Consider the following 14,418-nt stretch of genomic DNA (forward strand, 5'->3'; position numbering starts at 1 on the left):
ATTAGGCAATGTTATCACCAGCAGGTCAAGAGAGGTGATCCTTCCACTCAGTGTTGGTGAGGCTGTACCTGGAGTATTGTGTTCAGTTCTGGGTCCCCCAGTACCAGAGACCTAGACGTACTGGAGAGGGCCCAGCGGAGGGCTGTCAAGATCATCAAGGGGACTAAGCCATCCTCACAGTGTGGAGAGGCTGAGAGAGCTGGGACTGCTCAGCCTGGAGAAGAGGATGTTCAGGGGAATCTTATCAGTGTATATAAATACCTAAAGGGAGGGGGGTAAAGAAGACAGAGTGAGGCTCTTTTCAGTGGTTACCCGTGCCGTGACAAGAGGCAATGGGCACAAACTGGAGTACAGGAGGTTCCGTCTAAACATCAGGCAGCACTTCTGTGCTGTGTGGTTGACAGAGCACTGGCACAGGAGATCTTCAAAAGCCACCAGGACATGGTTCTGCTTGAGCATGGGTTTGGACCAGATGGCCTCCAGAGGTCCCTGCCAATCTCAACCATTCTGTGTCTTGATAAGATTCTGTGAAATTCCTCTTACTTGTGTTGAAGTCACAGGTGTTGGCTGTCTTTCTCACAAATTTGTCTTCTTTCCTTCCTGGACTAATTAGGTTGTGGATTTTGGTTTCAGCATGTAATATATCACATGGTTATTTTTCATGAGAAACTTAATTTCCTGTCATTAATGGCTTTGGATGAGAATAAGTCGTTTACGTATTTATAGGTTGCATATTTATAGGAAGTCAGATCTCCAGTGTTTACCTTCTTGTTCTTAAAGATACTGTATATATATATATTATTCCACTGCCAGTGTGAGTATACATCTTAATTTTTAAGATGGGTATCTTAAAAAAATATCCATATCTTGCAAAGTATCCTTGGAGTTTACTATCTTAACAAAAACCTGACTGTAGGATTCAAAATCAAAGAGATGTTTACTAGTTAAGTAAGTCCAATTTATTGTGGATTTTGTTGTGTTGTTTGTTTTTTTAGCTTATTTCCTGGTTTGAACGGTATGCCAAGTGCAAATTGGCACTTTTTTGAAGGATGCGAAATACTGGAGTAATAATAAAACTTTATCCCTGGGCGGTTGGCCTGAAAACAAAAGTCAATTAAAAAAAGCATTTAATGTGTTGCTCCCTCTAGTTTTTATTGAATCGTATAGACTTTTTCATATTGAAGAATATGAAGCTCATTAGGTCAGTTAAATTGACTTCAACAAAAGGGAAATCCATAATATGAAGGTTTTGATTTGTGCTGGTTTTATTTTAACTGTCTCTTTGAGATTTGCTTTCAGCAGGTTGAAGTGACTGGTGTCTGACAGTGGGAGTTCTTGTTAAGGATGGCTTGGCTGAACTGGTCTCAGCTTGTACCGAAGAAAAGCCCATGGTATTAGCAGCTAATCTGGCACTGTGCTGGATCTGGCAATTCAACTGAGAATAGAATTAAACAGTTATGCTAGCTTGTGAATCTGTTGTCCAGTATACAGTAACTTCGTATTAGGCATATATCAGTGGGAACCCCCTAACAAGGATTCTTATATCAACTATATGATTGGAAATACCATTACACATCAGTGTTAGTAAAGTTGAACTGTAAATTAACTGTCGATCATTCAGAGTTAATTACCCTTCTTACTGGATCAATACTCTTTCAATCTTTCAATGTCTGTGGTTTGAGAATTACTCACCTCTTCCTTCCACAACCAAAACTGCTACCTTTGTGTAAATTTTCAGGAAAATAGGGAGTGGTCTGTAAGTTCTGGCCTGCTGGAGGAAGATGTATTTATTTGACAAGCTAGTGGAATTGGAAGTGAAGTCAACCCAATGCCACAAGTTGGTGGATCATTCCCTATTCTATTGAAAAGGATTTTGGAGAAACCAGGGGAATAGTAAAAACTGTTTGAAGAAATTTGTGATTTTGGAGAAACCAGGGGAATAGTAAAAACTGTTTGAAGAAATTTGTAAGTTTGAAGAAACTGTGTTTTTAATACATTGATACTAATGCCAATCCTACTGAGCTTTACAGTAGCTGAGGAAAGCAGCCAAATATGAGAAATGATTTCTAGTGGCTGGATACATACTGTCTTCAAGGTTTCTGACAAAGTGTATTTAAGGTTTTCTCGCTAATCGCCAGAAACTGAAATGGCGGAAGATGAGGATTTGCTCTGTTTTTTTGTTGTTGTTGTTGTTTTGGCTTGGTTTTAGAACCTACATGTGAATTCCCAGCTGATAGCAATGTGTGGTTCAGTGACCTCCAGAGGTGGAGGTACTGTTTTCTGTATTTAGCTGCACATAATGGGTTATTGTACCCATTCCTAAGCCTACAGCAGCTCTCCTCAAGTTGTTTTGGAGGCTGAACACAGTTCAAAGGTGCAGCTACATGCGTGGAGGGCTACCACCTTTTTTGTATTGAATCACTACCATCTAGCATCCTACTTCTAGTATAAGAGATAAAGTGCATTTTTTACAATAAAACCCATTGATAACATGATCATTATCATACCTCTTGTCATGACAGTGTATTGGGTTTACATGACAAGGTTTTGGTAGCAGGGGGCTGCAGGGGTGGCCTCTGTGAGCAGAACCCAGCAGCTGCCCCATGTCAGACCAGGGCCAGCTCCAGCTGGCTCCAAAAGGGACCCGCTGCTGGCCAGAGCTGAGTCAGTGAGTGACACTGGTTGGGCCTCTGGGAGAGCAGATTGAAGAAAGGAGGAAAAAAAACCAAACTGCTGGGTGACAGAGCTGGGAGAGAGGAGTGAGAAACAGCCCTGCAGACCCCAAGGTCAGTGCAGCAGGAGGGCAGGAGGTGCTCCAGGCACACAGCAGCGGTTCCCCTGTGGTCTGTGGAGAGGCCCCTGGTGGAGCAGGCTGTCCCCCTGCAGCCCATGGGTCCCACATGGAGCAGATCTCCACGCTGCAGCCCGTGGAGGAGCCCCGGTGGAGCAGGTGGATGTGGCCTGGAGGAGGCTGCGGCCCATGGAGAGCCCCTGCAGGAGCAGGCCCCGGGCCGGAGCTGCACCCTGTGGAGAGGAGCCCACGCAGGAGCAGGGGGTCTGGGGGGAGCTGCCACCTGTGGGGGACCGGTGCTGGAGCAGTTTGCTCCTGATGGATGGACCCTGTGGTACGGACCCATGTGGGAGAAGTTCCTGAAGAGCTGCTGCGTGTGGGAAGCCCCTGCAGTCTCAATTCGGGAAGGACAGCATCCTGTGGGAGGGACCTCACATGGAGCAGGGGCAGAGAGGGACCAGAAGGAGCAGTGGAGACAAACTGCTATAGACTGACCGCAGCCCCCATTCCCCTGTGCCCCTTTGGGGGAGGAGGTAGAAGAAGGTGGATGATGGGGAAGGTGTTTTTAGTTTGCTTTTAGTTTCTCACTGCTCTAGTCTGCTAGTGGTAGGCAATAAATTATATTAATCTCCCTACATTCAGTTTGTTTTGGCTGTGATGGTAATTTGTGAGTGATCTCCCTGTCCTTATCTCAAGCCTTTACCCCTCTTTCATTGTATTTTCTCCCTCTCCCTTTATGGGGGGCGGGAGGGAGTGATTTGGTGGAATTTAGTTGTCCATTAGGCTGAAACCACCATAGCCAGTCTATTAATCTGTTTTTGTTTATTTGTGGAAACTCTTCTATGCCCTCTATTCACCCTTGTTGCCATTTTTTTGAAACTTCTCTAGTATTTTTTTTGTTTTGTGTATGTTAATACGTGGAATGATTAGCCTGCACACAGTACCGTCCGTGAGTTCTTTGTAAAAAGTATTTGTCGTAAGATTAAGGTTTTATTCCCTAGTAGAAATGGTCATCTCAAAACCCGTTAATGAATATGTAAAATATGGCAGATTTTTCCATTTGCAACATTTTACATCATTGTTATTAAATGTCATTTTCTACTTTACTGTGTGCATCCTCTAGGTGCACCTGGTTCTCTAGCTGACGCTAGTAGCTCCATAAAACCAGATGTAAAGTCAGGCACCTTCCAATTCTGTGGGACTGTGGCAATTTGGATACCTTGGACAACAGATAAGCTCATTCCTTTACAGAAGGGAAACATGGACTGATTGCTTAACCCTTTCCTACAGGTACTTGCATTCACTGGACAATTCTTGATTCTTGAATCAGTTAGGTGTAGATGTGTTCCTTAAAGGCTTCTCCAACTGTGAAAACAAATGTAGAAAATCAGGTAGCTGAGCTCTCTGCAGTGACCTTATTTTCCATCAGCCCTCTTGGGTTTTGTATATGTATTTGCTTGTTTATTGGTGGAAGGCTTCCTGATTCTGAAGTTTGATTGAGGAGCTATGTTAGGCTTGAGATACAGGGTCTGTCTCTCCTCTTTCTACCCTCCACACATTTGCAAATGGTTCCCCAGAGCCTGCAATATATTTTTTGATTTGCCCATTTGCGAGTTTTCATTGAACCTACAAGTACTCCTTTTCCAATTTGAACACTTTCAGAATTTTTCTTTCAGTAAAATTCTCTACTTAAGAATTCTGTTATGTTTTTGGTTTTAAACCATTTCGAAATAAATAATACTCTCTTTGCAATACATTATATTTTCTGTCATACTGAAGTTTGTCTTCCTGTCTTTCACTACAGGTATGTCATCGACTTGATTTCTGTCAGTAATTCTGTATTCTGTACAACATAGTGAGTTGTCAGAGTAACATGGCTTTTTAAAATAGTTAATTGTAAATGCAGCAAATGTTTTCATTTGGTTTATAAATACTAAGCTATAAATCTACTAAAGGATGCTTTTACTTTTAGAATTACTTCCATTAGTATAAAGAATAAGCTTAATGGATGCCTGTATAACTGTCATTCTGAGTAAGTTTAAGAACCTTGCAAAGAGCTTCCGCTAGCTATTAAGTTAGAGAATTCAGATACTTTCCAAATGGGATCTCAGCAGTTTTAACTTGGACTTTATTAGTTAATAAAAGGGATTGTGCCGTGTCGCAGTTATTAAAAAAGGACTGGAAAATAACTGTAGGTCTTGCAGCACTAAAGTGCTGCTGAGTTTCAATGTTTCCTGCACAGAAACTTGTATTTGACAGGTTGTTTTGCTTGTATTGAGTTGCATCCAAAACTGGAAAATACTTTGTTGCTTTTGTTCATAAGTAAAACTGAAGGTTGTGTCATCAGCAGGCCAGATCCGTAGTGAAGTTGCCCTAAAAAAAAAATAATACTGTACCATTTTTGTAGGATAGGAAATTTGCAGAAAATTCATTTGGACATCAGGAATAACTATTTAAATTGTTTTAAGCAAAATTTCTGGAATCCAAACGTAAACATATTTGTGTATGGAATCACTTACTAGATTTGCAATGGCAATTCTAGGAATAGTCATAAAATGAAAAGGAATAGCGCAAACAGATTGAGTTTTAGAAACGGTCAAGAATTTGCCATACCAAATAGGGATCCTTTGTCAGGCTATTGTTCTTTCACTCACCTTGAATGTATTTCTAAAGCTAATGGCTAATTTTTAAAAGAAAAGCAATTTGAAGACAGTAGTGGGTTTGGGGGGATTCTTTCTACATTGAGGATAAGTGGGTTGTCTGTCTCTGTGGCTAGAGCTTCTCATAAGTGTAGGCAAGAATGTGGCTTGTGTTTGGGAAGGGTGGTTGGTTCAGGCCTGGTCTTAGTCTCAGAGACCCTGTAATGTAAATATATATAAACTTAGAAAACAACATTAACAATCAGAGCAGTAGTGACAGTTTTATATGCTCTGGCAGAGGCTGGTATAATTTTCCAGATGAATCATCTATGGTGATATGTTAAAGACTAATGTGCCTTTATAAGCTGCAAACAACAGATATAAACCTTATTTTTCTATTGTAGTTCTACAAGAGCAGGAGCACAAACTGTTTTATCTATAACATTTAGTATACCTATATTTGGAAATGAAATGACAATATAAATGGTAAAGCATGAACTCATAGTTGACTATTCAAAATAATTGTGGTCATACGAAGAGTGAAAGACTATAAAAAGACAGACTTAAATGAGGCTTGCAATAACTTAATGAAGAATAGAATACAGGTCTCTTCTCCTGTGATTTAGTAAATGTCTTTGTGGATGCTGTATACCTTATTTGCCCCTTCATGCTGTGTCCTGTAACTTCCAAGTTATGAAGCCTTCAAATGAAGAGATGAGGTGAGGGAGGATATCCTTTGGAGAAGGTGCTTAGCATTGGGTAGTGTAACATACTCTTGCAGTTTGTACAAGCACTGTAAGATAGTTGAAGATTATCTGTTCAAGTTTGTAGATGCTAAGTTTGTAGGTGCTAAACTTCTGAATGTCTGGCTCTGAATGCATGGAGTTAACCACTCCTGTAAGTTGTGAAAATGTAGATAGTAACAGAAGAAAAACAAACAACACAGAAAAATGAATGCTGTCTTTCTACAATGTTTGTCTGTCCTTGTCCAGATTTAGGTATTAATCAGCTTCTGATGTTGGTAGCCATACGATATGTGCATTAATAAAACAGGAGAAGATGTGCATTCCTTTTTCTGAAGTGTTTTTGTTCTTGAATGTTTGAAGTTACTGTCCTTGAGTAATAGTAACCAGGTATTTAATTTGCTTTCAGTATTGAGGACGTTTGAATCTTCATTAACAGCAGGAGAAAAATAAAAGCAAGTTGCGTATATGGAAGGGAAAGGAAAGTTGTGAAGTGAGGCAATATTTTCAAATGAGCTGAAAGAATCATCACAAAAGAAGGACTCAGAGAAATATACTTGCTGGTGTGGGAAGACTTAAATATTACAGTATTAGCACACTTGGAAATATCTAGCACAGGCAAAACAGTGAATGGAAACAGAAGTGGAAGTTATATTACTTAAATAATAGAAAATGACTACTCTTTGAACTTTGTATATGTAGTATTCTGTGCATGATAAATGTTTTTTTCTCCTTTGGTTCTCTAGACCCAGATACACAGTCCTGGTTTTGTTTGAAAAATATTTATCCACTTGAGTAGGTGACCCATCATAAAACAGTCAGTTGATAATTAAGCTGGAAAAACTTAATGGGAGATGTGTTTTAAATGGGTGAACATCTCTGGAGAATATAGCTTTCAACTGTATAGAAAAGGAAGAAATTCCAGATTTCTGTGATACAGTATTTGAGAAGGCATTTTGAGGTATTGCTTTTAGTAGACCAAATTCAGGAAAGCTGCCTGTGTGACCATGCCAGAACCAAGAAGAGAGCCAAAAGACCTCATGTATAACAGACGTGTGTAAAAGATATGATTGTGGAAATCTTTTTAGGATGCCAGAAGCATAGTTAAGCTCTTGCGAAACGCATCTGTATATAATTTACTGAAGAATTTACCATGTTCCTTTAAAAATATCAGTTGAATAAGTCAAGCCTTTAATAAAATCCATATAAAGCCTAGTTATAAGCTTAAAAGTGAATCATATTTCATTGTGAAATAGTGGTGAGTTTGATATTGAGACTTAAAATGGACCTAAGCACAATGCAGAACAGCAGTCTTATTAAAATGAGCTGCTCTCCTGTCAGAACAGATGATAAAGTGTTTGTGTGTGTTGCCAAGAAGCTTTTAGAAAAGAGCAAAGGTGTTTTAAGTATTCACCACCTGATTTCTTGACAAATATATTAAAGGAGGGGAGCAACACTTAAGTCATTAAATGTTTTCTGTCGTGTCTTCTAACTGTGTGCTGAGATCAGTGAAATTAATCTTCTGCCTGTAATACTCTTCCAGGGCTCATTGAATTCAATCTTTATAGCAACATAGAAGTCTGGCATAGTGTTAGTGTGTTGTGTGATAACAAGGCTTTGTTTTGGAAACCAATGCAGAAACTTTAGAAAAATGTTTCAGCTTCCAATTCCGATTTTAATATAATACTAGCTTTGTCAGGGGAAAGCTAGAGTACAAATCAGAAGAATGTTTTTTGTAAATCATACATACAGGATATGTTTCCCTACTTACATATGTGTCCTTTTTTTCTTTCAATAAATGTTTATCAAATTGACAAATTTTTGCTCATTTACAGTAAAAGTTTCTTATCAAACGTGCAGATCTTGAAACTCAAATGTATGTCATTGCAAAGAAGTAGTTTCAGATTCGGTGAGAGGCTTCTCTTTTGTAAGTAACACTTTGCATTGACTGTGGAACCAAGTGTTTTGCTTTTGCATTTGCTTTTGCTAGCTGTTAAAATTTTGTCATTGTAGCTAAATTTGGTAGGTCATTAAGAGAACAGAATACAGATACATTTAAAAAAAAAAAAAAAAAAGAAAAAACCCGTTCTGAAGCTTCCTTAAACTTCTCTGCAAAGTTGAGCAGATGTCCAAGAAATGCAGAGAGTTTTTTCATGAAAAACTGTCTTTTATGGCAGGTTGTATCCATAAAGAAATTTAACTTCGGAGCAGAGCTTTTAAACTTGGAAACTGTTTAACTGAAATAAAATTTTCATAATTAGTGCTCAGCATAATGGGATTTGGGGAAGCAAATGGGAATATACCTGAAAGAAGAGATGTGTTTGCTTCAATTGTAGTGGATTATATTAGCTTCTGCTCCACCCCCCCCCCCCACTTCGACATCCATCTGTGGCAAATACAAACTATTAGATAGAGATTTGTAGAGTTAATCTTCCTTCAGTGGCATTTTTTGTTGTTGTTGTTTCTTTTGTTTTTTAGAAAAAGAAATCAAACCTACCTGGATGAAAATATTTCTCATTCAGGAGGCAACTCTTGCCTCCTGACACCTCTTTTTGTGCTGTATTTCACCAATCTGTGTCTCTGAGAAAGTTCCAAGAACAGCAAAGGAGTAAATAATTGAAAGTTAGGTGATACGGGAAGATGAGCTTAGATAAAAATGTGGAATATAATGTAATACTCATTTCTTTCTTTCTTTAAAGAGTTCATTAGCTGGCAAAGAAGTACTGAAATGCTTATCATGGTGCAGGCTTTTCCTAGCCTGGCACCAGATGGTAGAATTCATTTGAATTTTGCATTCTGGACAGACCTTGTACCAAGAGTTGGGTTTTCTTATGTATTGGTATAAGAAAATGAAATACCGAGGTATTATGTGATAAAAATCAAATGAATGCAGTTAGTGTTACATGATTATGATTGATTTTTTTTTATAATCACGTAATATTATCTCTAGAATATGAAATAGGATGTTTCAGTTTGTTCATGAAAATTGGGTTTAATGGTGGCATAGCTCCATTATGCATCCTGATATCCGGGTTGATGCCTAGAAGGAATTTCTGAAGTAGAAAGATTTCCATTCATTTTGTCCAAGTTCACAGTCAAAGGGTAAGGATGAATTTTAAGTTATTTACCTTAATAAATATTTTGTTTTCATGCCAAGAGGGTTTTCAAAGCGTAGGAGTGCACTGTGTGAGCCTTAGACTTCAGATCACTATAGCTGAAGCTGCAGATGCTCATACTAAATGCAACCACTTTTTTGCACGGAAAACCTCATTGTTAAGTTCAAGGTGTTAGTGAAGCTTAAGAATAATGTCTTGCTTCCCTGCATACCATTCTATTAATCTTTGTCTTCTGTACTTAAAGAGGATTTGACACCTGCCTTCCAAGTGGTAGTATTTATTCAAATTCAGCTAAGTAATTCCATGTCCAGCTGTGGTGGCATGGAATTGCCATGAGGTGAGCTGTGTAGTGTTTATAAGGCAGCTTTTAAAATACAGCATTGACAAAGTAGCCTGCTTGGCTTTGCTTTGAGCTTGAATGATAAACAAGAAAGCATTTAAGGAAAAATAAATGAATAAAGTATCTACTGCCTGGGGCATAGCTTTTGTTTTCCCACAAGAGGAGGAAGGTGTAGCGTATTCATTTTTAAAAATGAATATACAATAAATATGGAAAGAAGCCTGTGAGATAGGGAGGGAAAAAAATAGAAGACCTCTATGCCACTTGTATCTGTGTTTGGGTGAATTAAAAGATGTTAATCTCTGAAGGGATGGTTTTAAATATCTGTTTTCTTTGGCATAGAATTTTTATCTGTGAATAAACCTGCCTTTTGATACCAACATGAATAGTTACATTAGGAATCTAGATGGTTTCTTTATACATAAAAAGATTTAAAGTGAAGATAATCTGCTTCTGAACATAAACCACTTGCTAGACAATCGTTTAGTCTCCCTTACTGCCTCTCCTACACCCAAAAAAGCTGCCCAGAAATCACTGGGTAGGATAATTCTTAAATTGATTTGGAGAATATTTAGCAGATTGGTTGCCTTTGTCCGATTTATGAGTCGTACTGCTCAGTGTTCAGATCATATGCTATCCTGAAAAGGGTTTCCGTTTATTACGGTGTCATCATGCAATTACATTGAAGTACATGATGATAGTATTTAAGCCTTAGGATGCCTTGCAGGGAAATAATGTGAACAATTACATGTGCATCGATTCAGATTAAAAAAATAAAAATAAAATAAATGGGGTGAGGGGGCTGGGGGGAAATCAGGCAAAATCTGAACTGCTCGTTGGCTGTGTTTTGTGTATTCCAATTAATGATTCCAATTAATGATTTTAGATTTGACTTAAAGTTCTGAAATTATTTGGAAGTAGGCCATCTCATGCTGAGCTGAAACATCAGGCCATTTTAAATGAGATACCGAGCATGCTCATACCAAGTACCCACTCTTTTTGATATTGCAGCGTGTCTCAGTTCCCTGTTAGTAGAGCTGTCATTCAATTGAAGTAGGGGGGAGCACAGCATGCCCTTTTGTTGTCTTTCTATCAGTGCGCATATGATTTCTCTGGGAACTGGAAACTTGAGATGTGAGCTCAGCCTTGCTGTTAGAACGTCAGTGGTGTCGGTGAGTTGAGATTAATCTCTTCCTTTCGAACGCCTTTAGATACCTCAGATAAAGCTCAGCTTCATACTTGTCTCTATTCTCTAATAATGGCATCTATTTGAAATATCTCTGCTGCTTCAGTAAAATAATTCTGGCATATATGTATTAATTTCTTTAGTGAAAAAGAATTGCTTTTTTAGCAAGAATGTTAGGCTGTTTAACTCAGAAGCCCAAAAAATGGGTCTTTTTTTCTTCTGACTTCAAATTAGCTAACTGTTCCAAATATAACGACAGTTCTTGTTAAGGAACCGTCACTTCTCAGTCATTTTTTGTGCTCTTTATGTCCTTAGTAAATTGGTTTAAATCTAGGTTATTTTGTGTATCTAACATTTTAAAGGGAGTTTGAATATTCTTGTAAAAGAATTGTATTTTATGTAAGACAGTATTGAAAGATACAGTATTCAGTTTCAGCACAAATCACTAAACAGCAGAAGTTAACTGTTGTCATCTGTTAATTTTGCTGATAGATATGCACGTATTTCTTCTTTAATCAGCTAAGAAATAGAAAAACATCTCTTAGGTCTGTGTTGTGACTGAGAATTTGCACTTCGGTAGGTAATAACTGGAAATTCTGAACAAATTTTTAGCCTTCATAGTAGCTGATGGATGTATGTGATAGAGCTCAACATTCAATTAGGTTTTAATTAACTGGAGAAAGGCAGTATTTAAGATTCAAAGCATTGTCAAAGCTTAGTTCTTGCAACTGATTTAAAAACTTACTTTCCTCCAAGAGCATCTGCAAAACGTCTGCCCCACCCAAGTTAGTTCCTAATTGCACTTTTCCCCCAGTGAATACAGATGATTTAAGATCCACCTTTTAATTAAGCTTCATGAGTGTTCTGAGGTTTCAGTTGTGATATTACTGCCTAAAATACAGCTTATCACTGGATTGAAATTGGAGGTCTTAATTATTTAAAAAGCAAACACATTTTGGGGTTGGAGAGGGTTGCTTGTTTTATGCAACAAGATGCACTTTATCATGTGATGGTGCATATAGACCTAAAATACTGCTCCGGATAGAACTGAAATACAACGGGGAAAAACTGCTTGTCAGTAGGGTCCCTGAGCCTCACGGAAGTACTTGCTGTTAAACATTACCCCTGTTACGGTTCAGACTGACTGGATTCACAGGAGGAAGATTCCTAAACCCGTACATTTCATGGTCATCCCGACACTCATGAAGGAAGGGAGGCAGGCCTGAGGTTGGTGTGTGTGGATCTGGAGGTGTTGGAGGCCGGGTCACTTGACCCTCTGATACAGAGTTCCACGGGAAATGGTCTAAATGGACAGAAGAGAAGATTTTTATGAAAGCCTGAGGATAATGCATTTAATTGAGGCCTTGCTGTGGCAAAAGGTTGTCAGAACCCATCAGAAAACCTGCACTTTGGCTGCTAAAACAGGATGCTAGAGTGCAGTTGTTTGACAAATGATAGAAGGACAGTAAGGGCTAACTGTGAACTTGTACAAATATTACTGTGCTGACTTGTTTTTTTCAAAGCATGTAATATATTTCTGTTTTTGCTCTTGTAACTAGAGTAGACAACTTCATAGTGTTGATACCTTCAGGTTCTGTTAGCTGTGAGTCTTGGAGATGTAGAAAATGTGAAGAATCCATACAGGTTTGCCACAGGAGAGTTTCCAGAGGAGCAGCTGACCTAGGAAACCTAAGACCTTCTAGGAAGGGAATGAAGAGATGAGAAAGCTGAAGACTTGTGCTCGTGGCTGCAGAGTAGGCAATGGGAATGGCAGTGTAAGAGGAACAGAGGTGTGAAAGGTAAGCATGTGCTGAGCCAGTGGCAATCAGCTGCCCTGGCAGTGTTCGTTTGTCAGTGCCAGCATGGCAGGCTGGGGGACTTCTGCTTTGGATCACTGAAGGAGTTTGAACTTGATGTGGTTCTCCTGAGCCATCCCTTTGAAATAACAGTTAATGTTAAGCTATAAAAAATTGTGTTTTACAGATTGTAAGGGAACAGCAGTAGTCTCAAGGAAAGCAGAAATTTTTAAGGGTTTAACATCCCAAATTATCTTTATAACCTGTATCTTGCCTGCTTTACTCTTCAAAATAATGTTTATCCTTTCCTTTGAATTAAATGCTGACTCTAGATAGTTTTCCAAAAAGAGGAATTCCTATAGTTGTAAAGGCTGTATTTGAGAGGGTGAATCGAGTACAAGGGCTGCTGATTGTATACCTTTATTTAGAATGCAACTAAATTCTGAATTGAAAACTAAAACAGCAGTCAGATTTATTCAGTTTCAAATCATGTTGTGATGTAGTTGTTTAACACAAGCCAGTCATCAGTAGGATTTTATTTTACTTCATTGTGGTTCAGTATATTTTAACTTGCAGTAAAATACTAGAGTACAAAGTTTAAGTTAAGTATGGCTCTGCTGCCCTTCAAATTTTCATGAACTATAAGTTTCTGGAAGCATCTTCAAGGTGTCCATTCACGTGACTGGAAATGTAGGACATATAATTCACCTTGTTCGTTTGTTTTTTATTGTTTTTAGAAGAGGATTAAAAAAAAAGTTTTTTGGCGCTTTTTCATTAGGAGGGCTGTGCATTCTTAAGAATGTAGTAAAGTCACTTTGAAGCATTTAGAGGTAGTACCACCGCTGAGATAATGTTTAAATAAACGTTGTACCACTTGAATTTTTTTGAATATCAGTGTTGGTACCTAACTAAGGAAAAACATTAGCAAAGGATGTGGAAGTTAGGGACGTGGGGTGAAGGGGGATATCTTGCAGTAAAGCTGCCTTCCAGCTGTTTTTTGAGTGGTTAAATCTTCTGGCCAGTGAAGGCTCTGTCTTATTTTGTTCAGGTTGTCTTCTAAATGAAAGATTTTAGTACAGCTGACATTTTAGCGTAGTCTGTTCATGTACCAGATGGAGAGCTGTAACAATTTTAGACTGAAGGTTGTGTCTAAAATCCTTGTCAGCATTCTGCACCAAGTCTTGATCCATTTTAGAGAGTATGCTACAATCTGATACTTTCAAGAGAGTGCCATTTTTTAGTTACTTTTCTCTATAGAGTGAAGGAAGGAGTCGAGCTGTTTCACAAGCATGATCTAAATTTACTTTTCAAAATGAAAAGAGCTGCACACCAGTATTCATTTAAACTAATTGGCTATGATGTCTGCATTGAGTGTGAGATTTTTATGGAAAAATAATAAAGGCTTTATTAGTTCTTCCTATATGTATGTAGTATAATTTGAGAAACAGTTTTATTAAAATGCAAATCTAAAATGTTTCATGTCCCCCCACAAATTGTTTATTCTTTTTCATTTATGTTTTTTCTTTTTATTCTTTGGCTGGCCTGTAACAAGGGAGTACAAGAAAGGAGTTAGCTAACTCTTGTCTGAATGAGCTGAGAATTGTCTCTGCCTTTTCAGTACATTGAGGTTTAAAGTTGGGTTTAGATACAGTCCTGTGAATTTTGGCAGATTTTATCCATGAATTTACTAGACCATTGCTATTCAGTAGTGAATAGGTATTTGGTGGGGATTTCCATCAATAAAACATTAGAAAATTATACGGGGGCTTTACATTTTCTGAAAGAAGACCAAGATTAAAACATTCTA

The 14,418-nt window shown here is 38.3% G+C and overlaps 1 protein-coding gene across 20 annotated transcripts in view; it reads left to right on the forward strand.

The window, feature by feature from the left end:
* The window catches only part of PLEKHA5 (pleckstrin homology domain containing A5), a 170,171-nt gene that overhangs the window by 53,677 nt on the left and 102,076 nt on the right, over window positions 1-14,418 (forward strand). The window contains exon 1 of one of the 20 annotated variants that reach the window (XM_040564158.1): window positions 10,783-10,801. The exons of the other annotated variants lie outside the window; for them this stretch is intronic. The gene's annotated coding sequence lies outside the window, so the exon portion shown is untranslated. Of the gene's footprint in view, window positions 1-10,782; window positions 10,802-14,418 lie in introns of those variants that run through there. 20 annotated transcript variants of the gene reach the window in all.

This window comes from Cygnus olor, chromosome 1, assembly GCF_009769625.2.
Source record: "Cygnus olor isolate bCygOlo1 chromosome 1, bCygOlo1.pri.v2, whole genome shotgun sequence".
NCBI classification, from domain to species: domain Eukaryota; kingdom Metazoa; phylum Chordata; class Aves; order Anseriformes; family Anatidae; genus Cygnus; species Cygnus olor.